This window comes from Phyllobates terribilis, unplaced genomic scaffold (genome assembly GCF_046119375.1).
Source record: "Phyllobates terribilis strain yellow unplaced genomic scaffold, ASM4611937v1 Scaffold_253__1_contigs__length_2831437, whole genome shotgun sequence".
In the NCBI taxonomy this organism is placed as follows: Eukaryota; Metazoa; Chordata; class Amphibia; order Anura; family Dendrobatidae; genus Phyllobates; species Phyllobates terribilis.
In genome coordinates, this window is record NW_027363013.1 from 840,889 (window position 1) to 856,460 (window position 15,572).

Below are 15,572 nucleotides of genomic sequence, written 5' to 3' on the forward strand. Positions count from 1 at the left end.
GGATATTTTCACAAAAACGTGAAATTTTCCAAAATCCAGAAAATTGGCGGAAAACGACTAAATATCAAGGACTCATTGGGCGAATCGCTCTGGAACTGAAATCTGAACGCTCACTAACATTTCCCCTATCTGAAAGTCTGATAAACGCCGGAAAATGACTAAGTCCAAAAAATATTTTTTTTAAACTTTTTTCAATTTTACCCCTGTGGGATATATATTCTACCCACACACATTTGGAACTCTTCTGGGGTACCCTCACACATATTATTCCCTCATTTAGTGGATATTTTCCCAAAAAAGTGAACTTTTCAAAAATCCAGAACATTGGCTGAAAACGACTAAATATCAAGGACTCATTGGGCTAATTGCTCTGGAACTGAAATCGGAATTCTCACTGACATTTCCCCTGTCTAAAAGTCTGATAAACGCCGGAAAAATGATTAAGTCCAAAAAAAAAATTTTTTTTCAACCTTTTTCAATTTTACCCCTCTGGGATATATATTCTACCCACACACATTTGGAACTTTCCTGGGGTACCCTAACACATATTATTCCCTCATTTAGTGGATATTTTCACAAAAAAGTGAATTTTTCAAAAATCCAAAATATTGGCTGAGAACGACTAAATATCAAGGACTCATTGGGCGAATCGCTCTGGAACTGAAATCGGAATGCTCACTGACATTTCCCCTATCTGAAAGTCTGATAAACGTCGGAAAAATGACTAATTCCAAAAAAAAATTTTTTTCAACTTTTTTGAATTTTACCCCCGCTGGATATATATTCTACCCACACACATTTGGAACTCTCCTGGGGTACCCTCACACATATTATTCCCTCATTTAGTGGATATTTTCAGAAAAAAGAGAAATTTTCAAAAATCCAGAAAATTGTCTCAAAACGACTAAATAACAAGGACTCATTGGGCGAATCGCTCTGGAACTGAAATCGGAATGCTCACTGACATTTCCCCTATCTGAAAGTCTGATAAACGTCGGAAAAATGACTAAGTCCAAAAAAAAATTTATTTCAACTTCTTTCAATTTTACCCCCGTGGGATATATATTCTACCCACACACATTTGGAACTCTCCTGGGGTACCCTCACACATATTATTCCCTCATTTAGTGGATATTTTCACAAAAAAGTGACATTTTCAAAAATTCAGAAAATTGGCTGAAAATGACTAAATATCAAGGACTCACTGGTCTAATTGCTCTGGAACTGAAATCGGAACGCTCACTGACATTTCCCCTATCTGAAAGTCTGATAAACGCCGGAAAAATGACTAAGTCCAAAAAAAAAAAATTTTTTAAATTTTTGAAATTTTACCCCCGCTGGATATATATTCTACCACACACATGTGGAACTCTCCTGGGGTACCCTCACACATATTATTCCCTCATTTAGTGGATATTTTCACAAAAAAGTGACATTTTCAAAAATCCAGAAAATTAGCTGAAAAAGACTAAATAACATGGACTCATAAGGCGAATCGCTCTGGAACTGAAATCGGAACGCTCACTGACATTTGCCCTCTCTGAAAGTCTGATAAACGCCGGAAAAATGACTGAGTCCAAAAAAAAATATTTTTCAACTTTTTTCATTTTTACCCCCGTGGGATATATATTCTACCCACACACATTTGGAACTCTCCTGGGGTACCCTCACACATATTATTCCATCATTTAGTGGATATTTTCACAAAAAAGTGAAATTTTGAAAAATCCAGAAAATTGGCTGAAAACTACTAAATATCAAGGACTCATTGGATGAATCGCTCTGGAACTGAAATCGGAACGCTCACTGACATTTGCCCTATCTGAAAGTCTGATAAATGGGAGAAAAATGACTAAGTCCAAAAAATAATTTTTTCCAACTTTTTTCAATTTTACCCCCGTGGGATATATATTCTACCCACACAAATGTGGAACTCTCCTGGGGTACCCTCACACCTATTATTCCCTCATTTAGTGGATAGTTTCACAAAAAAGTGAAATTTTCAAAAATCCAGAAAATTGTCAGAAAACGACTAAATAACAAGGACTCATTGGGCGAATCGCTCTGGAACTGAAATCGGAATGCTCACTGAAATTTCCCCTATCTGAAAGTCTGATAAACGTCGGAAAAATGACTAATTCCAAAAAAAAATTTTTTTCAACTTTTTTGAATTTTACCCCCGCTGGATATATATTCTACCCACACACATTTGGAACTCTCCTGGGGTACCCTCACACATATTATTCCCTCATTTAGTGGATATTTTCACAAAAAAGTGACATTTTCAAAAATTCAGAAAATTGGCTGAAAATGACTAAATATCAAGGACTCACTGGTCTAATTGCTCTGGAACTGAAATCGGAACGCTCACTGACATTTCCCCTATCTGAAAGTCTGATAAACGCCGGAAAAATGACTAAGTCCAAAAAAAAAAAATTTTTTAAATTTTTGAAATTTTACCCCCGCTGGATATATATTCTACCCACACACATGTGGAACTCTCCTGGGGTACCCTCACACATATTATTCCCTCATTTAGTGGATATTTTCACAAAAAAGTGAAATTTTCAAAAATCCAGAAAATTAGCTGAAAAAGACTAAATAACAAGGACTCATTGGGCGAATCGCTCTGGAACTGAAATCGGAATGTTCACTGACATTTCCCCTATCTGAAAGTCTGATAAACGCCAGAAAAATGACTATGTCCAAAAAAATTTTTTTTCAACTTTTTTCAATTTTACCCCCGTGGGATATATATTATACCCACACACATTTGGAACTCTCCTGGGGTACCCTCACACATATTATTCCCTCGTTTAGTGGATATTTTCACAAAAAAGTGAAATTTTCAAAAATCCAGAAAATTGGCTGAAAATGACTAAATATCAAGGACTCACTGGGCGAATCGCTCTGGAACTGAAATCGGAATGCTCACTGACATTTCCCCTATCTGAAAGTCTGATAAGCGTTGGAAAAATGACTAATTCCAAAAAAAAAATTTTTTCAACTTTTTTGAATTTTACCCCCGTTGGATATATATTCTACCCACACACATTTGGAACTCTCCTGGGGTACCCTCACACATATTATTCCCTCATTTAGTGGATATTTTCAGAAAAAAGTGAAATTTTCAAAAATCCAGAAAATTGTCTCAAAACGACTAAATAACAAGGACTCATTGGGCGAATCGCTCTGGAACTGAAATCGGAATGCTCACTGACATTTCCCCTATCTGAAAGTCTGATAAACGCCGGAAAAATGACTAAGTCCAAAAAAAAATTTGTTTCAACTTCTTTCAATTTTACCCCCGTGGGATATATATTCTACCCACACACATTTGGAACTCTCCTGGGGTACCCTCACACATATTATTCCCTCATTTAGTGGATATTTTCACAAAAAAGTGACATTTTCAAAAATCCAGAAAATTAGCTGAAAAAGACTAAATAACATGGACTCATAAGGCGAATCGCTCTGGAACTGAAATCGGAACGCTCACTGACATTTGCCCTCTCTGAAAGTCTGATAAACGCCGGAAAAATGACTGAGTCCAAAAAAAAATATTTTTCAACTTTTTTCATTTTTACCCCCGTGGGATATATATTCTACCCACACACATTTGGAACTCTCCTGGGGTACCCTCACACATATTATTCCATCATTTAGTGGATATTTTCACAAAAAAGTGAAATTTTGAAAAATCCAGAAAATTGGCTGAAAACTACTAAATATCAAGGACTCATTGGATGAATCGCTCTGGAACTGAAATCGGAACGCTCACTGACATTTGCCCTATCTGAAAGTCTGATAAATGGGAGAAAAATGACTAAGTCCAAAAAATAATTTTTTTCAACTTTTTTCAATTTTACCCCTGTGGGATATATATTCTACCCACACAAATGTGGAACTCTCCTGGGGTACCCTCACACCTATTATTCCCTCATTTAGTGGATAGTTTCACAAAAAAGTGAAATTTTCAAAAATCCAGAAAATTGTCAGAAAACGACTAAATAACAAGGACTCATTGGGCGAATCGCTCTGGAACTGAAATCGGAATGCTCACTGAAATTTCCCCTATCTGAAAGTCTGATAAACGTCGGAAAAATGACTAATTCCAAAAAAAAATTTTTTTCAACTTTTTTGAATTTTACCCCCGCTGGATATATATTCTACCCACACACATTTGGAACTCTCCTGGGGTACCCTCACACATATTATTCCCTCATTTAGTGGATATTTTCACAAAAAAGTGACATTTTCAAAAATTCAGAAAATTGGCTGAAAATGACAAAATATCAAGGACTCATTGGGCGAATCGCTCTGGAACTGAAATCGGAACGCTCACTGACATTTCCCCTATCTGAAAGTCTGATAAACGCCGGAAAAATGACTAAGTCCAAAAAAAAAAAATTTTTGAAATTTTACCCCCGCTGGATATATATTCTACCCACACACATGTGGAACTCTCCTGGGGTACCCTCACACATATTATTCCCTCATTTAGTGGATATTTTCACAAAAAAGTGAAATTTTCAAAAATCCAGAAAATTAGCTGAAAAAGACTAAATAACAAGGACTCATTGGGCGAATCGCTCTGGAACTGAAATCGGAATGTTCACTGACATTTCCCCTATCTGAAAGTCTGATAAACGCCAGAAAAATGACTAAGTCCAAAAAAAATAATGTTTTCAAATTTTTTTAATTTTACCCCCGCTGGATATATATTCTACCCACACACATGTGGAACTCTCCTGGGGTACCCTCACACCTATTATTCCCTCATTTAGTGGATAGTTTCACAAAAAAGTGAAATTTTCAAAAATCCAGAAAATTAGCTGAAAAAGACTAAATAACAAGGACTCATAAGGCGAATCGCTCTGGAACTGAAATCGGAACACTCACTGACATTTCCCCTATCTGAAAGTCTGATAAATGGGAGAAAAATGACTAAGTCCAAAAAATAATTTTTTTCAACTTTTTTCAATTTTACCCCCGTGGGATATATATTCTACCCACACAAATGTGGAACTCTCCTGGGGTACCCTCACACCTATTATTCCCTCATTTAGTGGATAGTTTCACAAAAAAGTGAAATTTTCAAAAATCCAGAAAATTGTCAGAAAACGACTAAATAACAAGGACTCATTGGGCGAATCGCTCTGGAACTGAAATCGGAATGCTCACTGACATTTCCCCTATCTGAAAGTCTGATAAACGTCGGAAAAATGACTAATTCCAAAAAAAAATTTTTTTCAACTTTTTTGAATTTTACCCCCGCTGGATATATATTCTACCCACACACATTTGGAACTCTCCTGGGGTACCCTCACACATATTATTCCCTCATTTAGTGGATATTTTCAGAAAAAAGTGAATTTTCAAAAATCCAGAAAATTGTCTCAAAACGACTAAATAACAAGGACTCATTGGGCGAATCGCTCTGGAACTGAAATCGGAATGCTCACTGACATTTCCCCTATCTGAAAGTCTGATAAACGTCGGAAAAATGACTAAGTCCAAAAAAAAAATTATTTCAACTTCTTTCAATTTTACCCCCGTGGGATATATATTCTACCCACACACATTTGGAACTCTCCTGGGGTACCCTCACACATATTATTCCCTCATTTAGTGGATATTTTCACAAAAAAGTGACATTTTCAAAAATTCAGAAAATTGGCTGAAAATGACTAAATATCAAGGACTCACTGGTCTAATTGCTCTGGAACTGAAATCGGAACGCTCACTGACATTTCCCCTATCTGAAAGTCTGATAAACGCCGGAAAAATGACTAAGTCCAAAAAAAAAAATTTTTTTAAATTTTTGAAATTTTACCCCCGCTGGATATATATTCTACCCACACACATGTGGAACTCTCCTGGGGTACCCTCACACATATTATTCCCTCCTTTAGTGGATATTTTCACAAAAAAGTGAAATTTTCAAAAATCCAGAAAATTAGCTGAAAAAGACTAAATAACAAGGACTCATTGGGCGAATCGCTCTGGAACTGAAATCGGAATGTTCACTGACATTTCCCCTATCTGAAAGTCTGATAAACGCCAGAAAAATGACTATGTCCAAAAAAAATTTTTTTCAACTTTTTTCAATTTTACCACCGTGGGATATATATTATACCCACACACATTTGGAACTCTCCTGGGGTACCCTCACACATATTATTCCCTCGTTTAGTGGATATTTTCACAAAAAAGTGAAATTTTCAAAAATCCAGAAAATTGGCTGAAAATGACTAAATATCAAGGACTCACTGGGCGAATCGCTCTGGAACTGAAATCGGAATGCTCACTGACATTTCCCCTATCTGAAAGTCTGATAAACGTTGGAAAAATGACTAATTCCAAAAAAAAATTTTTTTCAACTTTTTTGAATTTTACCCCCGTTGGATATATATTCTACCCACACACATTTGGAACTCTCCTGGGGTACCCTCACACATATTATTCCCTCATTTAGTGGATATTTTCAGAAAAAAGTGAAATTTTCAAAAATCCAGAAAATTGTCTCAAAACGACTAAATAACAAGGACTCATTGGGCGAATCGCTCTGGAACTGAAATCGGAATGCTCACTGACATTTCCCCTATCTGAAAGTCTGATAAACTCCGGAAAAATGACTAAGTCCAAAAAAAAATTTGTTTCAACTTCTTTCAATTTTACCCCCGTGGGATATATATTCTACCCACACACATTTGGAACTCTCCTGGGGTACCCTCACACATATTATTCCCTCATTTAGTGGATATTTTCACAAAAAAGTGACATTTTCAAAAATCCAGAAAATTAGCTGAAAAAGACTAAATAACATGGACTCATAAGGCGAATCGCTCTGGAACTGAAATCGGAACGCTCACTGACATTTGCCCTCTCTGAAAGTCTGATAAACGCCGGAAAAATGACTGAGTCCAAAAAAAAATATTTTTCAACTTTTTTCATTTTTACCCCCGTGGGATATATATTCTACCCACACACATTTGGAACTCTCCTGGGGTACCCTCACACATATTATTCCATCATTTAGTGGATATTTTCACAAAAAAGTGAAATTTTGAAAAATCCAGAAAATTGGCTGAAAACTACTAAATATCAAGGACTCATTGGATGAATCGCTCTGGAACTGAAATCGGAACGCTCACTGACATTTGCCCTATCTGAAAGTCTGATAAACGCCAGAAAAATGACTAAGTCCCAAAAAAAAAATGTTTCAACTTTTTTCAATTTTACCCCAGTAGGATATATATTCTACCCACACACATGTGGAACTCTCCTGGGGTACCCTCACACATATTATTCCCTCATTTAGTGGATATTTTCACAAAAAAGTGAAATTTTCAAAAATCCAGAAAATTAGCTGAAAAAGACTAAATAACAAGGACTCATTGGGCGAATCGCTCTGGAACTGAAATCGGAATGTTCACTGACATTTCCCCTATCTGAAAGTCTGATAAACGCCAGAAAAATGACTATGTCCAAAAAAATTTTTTTTCAACTTTTTTCAATTTTACCCCCGTGGGATATATATTATACCCACACACATTTGGAACTCTCCTGGGGTACCCTCACACATATTATTCCCTCGTTTAGTGGATATTTTCACAAAAAAGTGAAATTTTCAAAAATCCAGAAAATTGGCTGAAAATGACTAAATATCAAGGACTCACTGGGCGAATCGCTCTGGAACTGAAATCGGAACGCTCACTGACATTTCCCCTATCTGAAAGTCTGATAAACGCCGGAAAAATGAATAAGTCCAAAAAAAATAATGTTTTCAAATTTTTTTAATTTTACCCCCGCTGGATATATATTCTACCCACACACATGTGGAACTCTCCTGGGGTACCCTCACACCTATTATTCCCTCATTTAGTGGATAGTTTCACAAAAAAGTGAAATTTTCAAAAATCCAGAAAATTGTCGGAAAACGACTAAATAACAGGGACTCATTGGGCGAATCGCTCTGGAACTGAAATCGGAATGCTCACTGACATTTCCCCTATCTGAAAGTCTGATAAACGTTGGAAAAATGACTAATTCCCAAAAAAAATTTTTTTCAACTTTTTTGAATTTTACCCCCGTTGGATATATATTCTACCCACACACATTTGGAACTCTCCTGGGGTACCCTCACACATATTATTCCCTCATTTAGTGGATATTTTCAGAAAAAAGTGAAATTTTCAAAAATCCAGAAAATTGTCTCAAAACGACTAAATAACAAGGACTCATTGGGCGAATCGCTCTGGAACTGAAATCGGAATGCTCACTGACATTTCCCCTATCTGAAAGTCTGATAAACGTCGGAAAAATGACTAAGTCCAAAAAAAAATTTGTTTCAACTTCTTTCAATTTTACCCCCGTGGGATATATATTCTACCCACACACATTTGGAACTCTCCTGGGGTACCCTCACACATATTATTCCCTCATTTAGTGGATATTTTCACAAAAAAGTGACATTTTCAAAAATCCAGAAAATTAGCTGAAAAAGACTAAATAACATGGACTCATAAGGCGAATCGCTCTGGAACTGAAATCGGAACGCTCACTGACATTTGCCCTATCTGAAAGTCTGATAAACGTCGGAAAAATGACTAAGTCCAAAAAAAAATATTTTTCAACTTTTTTCACTTTTACCCCCGTGGGATATATATTCTACCCACACACATTTGGAACTCTCCTGGGGTACCCTCACACATATTATTCCATCATTTAGTGGATATTTTCACAAAAAAGTGAAATTTTGAAAAATCCAGAAAATTGGCTGAAAACTACTAAATATCAAGGACTCATTGGATGAATCGCTCTGGAACTGAAATCGGAACGCTCACTGACATTTGCCCTATCTGAAAGTCTGATAAACGCCAGAAAAATGACTAAGTCCCAAAAAAAAAATGTTTCAACTTTTTTCAATTTTACCCCAGTAGGATATATATTCTACCCACACACATTTGGAACTCTCCTGGGGTACCCTCACACATATTATTCCCTCATTTAGTGGATGTATTCACAAAAAAGTGAAATTTTCAAAAATCCAGAAAGTTGACTGAAAACGACTAAATAACAAGGACGCATTGGGCGAATCGCTCTGGAACTGAAATTGGAACGCTCACTGACATTTGCCCTCTCTGAAAGTCTGATAAACGCCGGAAAAATGACTGAGTCCAAAAAAAATATTTTTCAACTTTTTTCACTTTTACCCCTGTGGGATATATATTCTACCCACACACATTTGGAACTCTCCTGGGGTACCCTCACACATATTATTCCATCATTTAGTGGATATTTTCACAAAAAAGTGAAATTTTGAAAAATCCAGAGAATTGGCTGAAAACTACTAAATATCAAGGACTCATTGGATGAATCGCTCTGGAACTGAAATCGGAACTCTCACTGACATTTGCCCTATCTGAAAGTCTGATAAACGCCAGAAAAATGACTAAGTCCCAAAAAAAAAATGTTTCAACTTTTTTCAATTTTACCCCAGTAGGATATATATTCTACCCACACACATTTGGAACTCTCCTGGGGTACCCTCACACAAATTATTCCCTCATTTAATGGATATTTTCACAAAAAAGTGAAATTTTCAAAAATCCAGAAAGTTGACTGAAAACGACTAAATATTAAAGGACTCATTGGGCGAATCGCTCTGGCACTGAAATCGGAACGCTCACTGACATTTGCCCTATCTGAAAGTCTGATAAACGCCGGAAAAATGACTAAGTCCAAAAAAAAAATGTTTTCAACTTTTTTCAATTTTACCCCCGCTGGATATATATTCTACCCACACACATTTGGAACTCTCCTGGGGTACCCTCACACCTATTATTCCCTCATTTAGTGGATAGTTTCACAAAAAAGTGAAATTTTCAAAAATCCAGAAAATTAGCTGAAAAAGACTAAATAACAAGGACTCATAAGGCGAATCGCTCTGGAACTGAAATCGGAACACTCACTGACATTTCTCCTATCTGAAAGTCTGATAAATGGGAGAAAAATGACTAAGTCCAAAAAATTATTTTTTTCAACTTCTTTCAATTTTACCCCCGTGGGATATATATTCTACCCACACACATTTGGAACTCTCCTGGGGTACCCTCACACATATTATTCCCTCATTTAGTGGATATTTTCACAAAAAAGTGAAATTTTCAAAAATCCAGAAAGTTGACTGAAAACGACTAAATAACAAGGACTCATTGGGCGAATCGCTCTGGAACTGAAATCGGAACGCTCACTGACATTTGCCCTATCTGAAAATCTGATAAACGCCGGAAAAATGACTAAGTCCAAAAAAAAAATGTTTTCAACTTTTTTCAATTTTACCCCCGTGTGATATATATTCTACCCACACACATTTGGAACTCTCCTGGGGTACCCTCACACATATTATTCCCTCATTTAGTGGATATTTTCACAAAAAAGTGAAATTTTCAAAAATCCAGAAAATTAGCTGAAAAAGACTAAATAACAAGGACTCATTGGGCGAATCGCTCTGGAACTGAAATCGGAACGCTCACTGACATTTGCCCTATCTGAAAGTCTGATAAATATCAGAAAAATGACTAAGTAAAAAAAAAACTTTTTTTCAACTTCTTTCAATTTTACCCCCGTGGGATATATATTATACCCACACACATTTGCAACTCTCCTGGGGTACCCTCACACATTATTCCCTCATTTAGTGGATATTTTCACAAAAAAAGTGAATTTTCAAAAATCCAGAAAATTAACTGAAAAAGACTAAATAACAAGGACTCATTGGGCGAATCGCTCTGGAACTGAAATCTGAACGCTATCTGACATTTCCCCTATCTGAAAGTCTGATAAACGCCAGAAAAATGACTAAGTCCAAAAAAATATATTTTTCAACTTTTTTCACTTTTACCCCAGTGGGATATATATTCTACCCACACACATTTGGAACTCTCCTGGGGTACCCTCACACATATTATTCCCTCATTTAGTGGATATTTTCACAAAAAAGTGAAATTTTCAAAAATCCAAAATATTGGCTGAAAACTACTAAATATCAAGGACTCATTGGGCGAATCGCTCTGGAACTGAAATCGGAACGCTCACTGACATTTGCCCTATCTGAAAGTCTGATAAACGCCGGAAAAATGACTAAGTCCAAAAAAAAATTTGTTTCAACTTCTTTCAATTTTACCCCCGTGGGATATATATTCTACCCACACACATTTGGAACTCTCCTGGGGTACCCTCACACATATTATTCCCTCATTTAGTGGATATTTTCACAAAAAAGTGACATTTTCAAAAATCCAGAAAATTAGCTGAAAAAGACTAAACAACATGGACTCATAAGGCGAATCGCTCTGGAACTGAAATCGGAACGCTCACTGACATTTGCCCTCTCTGAAAGTCTGATAAACGCCGGAAAAATGACTGAGTCCAAAAAAAAATATTTTTCAACTTTTTTCATTTTTACCCCCGTGGGATATATATTCTACCCACACACATTTGGAACTCTCCTGGGGTACCCTCACACATATTATTCCATCATTTAGTGGATATTTTCACAAAAAAGTGAAATTTTGAAAAATCCAGAAAATTGGCTGAAAACTACTAAATATCAAGGACTCATTGGATGAATCGCTCTGGAACTGAAATCGGAACACTCACTGACATTTGCCCTATCTGAAAGTCTGATAAACGCCAGAAAAATGACTAAGTCCCAAAAAAAAAATGTTTCAACTTTTTTCAATTTTACCCCAGTAGGATATATATTCTACCCACACACACGTGGAACTCTCCTGGGGTACCCTCACACATATTATTCCCTCATTTAGTGGATATTTTCACAAAAAAGTGAAATTTTCAAAAATCCAGAAAATTAGCTGAAAAAGACTAAATAACAAGGACTCATTGGGCGAATCGCTCTGGAACTGAAATCGGAATGTTCACTGACATTTCCCCTATCTGAAAGTCTGATAAACGCCAGAAAAATGACTATGTCCAAAAAAATTTTTTTTCAACTTTTTTCAATTTTACCCCCGTGGGATATATATTATACCCACACACATTTGGAACTCTCCTGGGGTACCCTCACACATATTATTCCCTCGTTTAGTGGATATTTTCACAAAAAAGTGAAATTTTCAAAAATCCAGAAAATTGGCTGAAAATGACTAAATATCAAGGACTCACTGGGCGAATCGCTCTGGAACTGAAATCGGAACGCTCACTGACATTTCCCCTATCTGAAAGTCTGATAAACGCCGGAAAAATGAATAAGTCCAAAAAAAATAATGTTTTCAAATTTTTTTAATTTTACCCCCGCTGGATATATATTCTACCCACACACATGTGGAACTCTCCTGGGGTACCCTCACACCTATTATTCCCTCATTTAGTGGATAGTTTCACAAAAAAGTGAAATTTTCAAAAATCCAGAAAATTGTCGGAAAACGACTAAATAACAGGGACTCATTGGGCGAATCACTCTGGAACTGAAATCGGAATGCTCACTGACATTTCCCCTATCTGAAAGTCTGATAAACGTTGGAAAAATGACTAATTCCCAAAAAAAATTTTTTTCAACTTTTTTGAATTTTACCCCCGTTGGATATATATTCTACCCACACACATTTGGAACTCTCCTGGGGTACCCTCACACATATTATTCCCTCATTTAGTGGATATTTTCAGAAAAAAGTGAAATTTTCAAAAATCCAGAAAATTGTCTCAAAACGACTAAATAACAAGGACTCATTGGGCGAATCGCTCTGGAACTGAAATCGGAATGCTCACTGACATTTCCCCTATCTGAAAGTCTGATAAACGTCGGAAAAATGACTAAGTCCAAAAAAAAATTTGTTTCAACTTCTTTCAATTTTACCCCCGTGGGATATATATTCTACCCACACACATTTGGAACTCTCCTGGGGTACCCTCACACATATTATTCCCTCATTTAGTGGATATTTTCACAAAAAAGTGACATTTTCAAAAATCCAGAAAATTAGCTGAAAAAGACTAAATAACATGGACTCATAAGGCGAATCGCTCTGGAACTGAAATCGGAACGCTCACTGACATTTGCCCTATCTGAAAGTCTGATAAACGTCGGAAAAATGACTAAGTCCAAAAAAAAATATTTTTCAACTTTTTTCACTTTTACCCCCGTGGGATATATATTCTACCCACACACATTTGGAACTCTCCTGGGGTACCCTCACACATATTATTCCATCATTTAGTGGATATTTTCACAAAAAAGTGAAATTTTGAAAAATCCAGAAAATTGGCTGAAAACTACTAAATATCAAGGACTCATTGGATGAATCGCTCTGGAACTGAAATCGGAACGCTCACTGACATTTGCCCTATCTGAAAGTCTGATAAACGCCAGAAAAATGACTAAGTCCCAAAAAAAAAATGTTTCAACTTTTTTCAATTTTACCCCAGTAGGATATATATTCTACCCACACACATTTGGAACTCTCCTGGGGTACCCTCACACATATTATTCCCTCATTTAGTGGATGTATTCACAAAAAAGTGAAATTTTCAAAAATCCAGAAAGTTGACTGAAAACGACTAAATAACAAGGACGCATTGGGCGAATCGCTCTGGAACTGAAATTGGAACGCTCACTGACATTTGCCCTCTCTGAAAGTCTGATAAACGCCGGAAAAATGACTGAGTCCAAAAAAAATATTTTTCAACTTTTTTCACTTTTACCCCTGTGGGATATATATTCTACCCACACACATTTGGAACTCTCCTGGGGTACCCTCACACATATTATTCCATCATTTAGTGGATATTTTCACAAAAAAGTGAAATTTTGAAAAATCCAGAGAATTGGCTGAAAACTACTAAATATCAAGGACTCATTGGATGAATCGCTCTGGAACTGAAATCGGAACGCTCACTGACATTTGCCCTATCTGAAAGTCTGATAAACGCCGGAAAAATGACTAAGTCCAAAAAAAAAATGTTTTCAACTTTTTTCAATTTTACCCCCGCTGGATATATATTCTACCCACACACATTTGGAACTCTCCTGGGGTACCCTCACACCTATTATTCCCTCATTTAGTGGATAGTTTCACAAAAAAGTGAAATTTTCAAAAATCCAGAAAATTAGCTGAAAAAGACTAAATAACAAGGACTCATAAGGCGAATCGCTCTGGAACTGAAATCGGAACACTCACTGACATTTCTCCTATCTGAAAGTCTGATAAATGGGAGAAAAATGACTAAGTCCAAAAAATTATTTTTTTCAACTTCTTTCAATTTTACCCCCGTGGGATATATATTCTACCCACACACATTTGGAACTCTCCTGGGGTACCCTCACACATATTATTCCCTCATTTAGTGGATATTTTCACAAAAAAGTGAAATTTTCAAAAATCCAGAAAGTTGACTGAAAACGACTAAATAACAAGGACTCATTGGGCGAATCGCTCTGGAACTGAAATCGGAACGCTCACTGACATTTGCCCTATCTGAAAATCTGATAAACGCCGGAAAAATGACTAAGTCCAAAAAAAAAATGTTTTCAACTTTTTTCAATTTTACCCCCGTGTGATATATATTCTACCCACACACATTTGGAACTCTCCTGGGGTACCCTCACACATATTATTCCCTCATTTAGTGGATATTTTCACAAAAAAGTGAAATTTTCAAAAATCCAGAAAATTAGCTGAAAAAGACTAAATAACAAGGACTCATTGGGCGAATCGCTCTGGAACTGAAATCGGAACGCTCACTGACATTTGCCCTATCTGAAAGTCTGATAAATGGCAGAAAAATGACTAAGTAAAAAAAAAACTTTTTTTCAACTTCTTTCAATTTTACCCCCGTGGGATATATATTATACCCACACACATTTGCAACTCTCCTGGGGTACCCTCACACATTATTCCCTCATTTAGTGGATATTTTCACAAAAAAAGTGAATTTTCAAAAATCCAGAAAATTAACTGAAAAAGACTAAATAACAAGGACTCATTGGGCGAATCGCTCTGGAACTGAAATCTGAACGCTATCTGACATTTCCCCTATCTGAAAGTCTGATAAACGCCAGAAAAATGACTAAGTCCAAAAAAATATATTTTTCAACTTTTTTCACTTTTACCCCAGTGGGATATATATTCTACCCACACACATTTGGAACTCTCCTGGGGTACCCTCACACATATTATTCCCTCATTTAGTGGATATTTTCACAAAAAAGTGAAATTTTCAAAAATCCAAAATATTGGCTGAAAACTACTAAATATCAAGGACTCATTGGGCGAATCGCTCTGGAACTGAAATCGGAACGCTCACTGACATTTGCCCTATCTGAAAGTCTGATAAACGCCAGAAAAATGACTAAGTCCCAAAAAAAAAATGTTTCAACTTTTTTCAATTTTACCCCAGTAGGATATATATTCTACCCACACACATTTGGAACTCTCCTGGGGTACCCTCACACATATTATTCCCTCATTTAGTGGATATTTTCACAAAAAAGTGAAATTTTCAAAAATCCAGAAAGTTGACTGAAAACGACTAAATATTAAAGGACT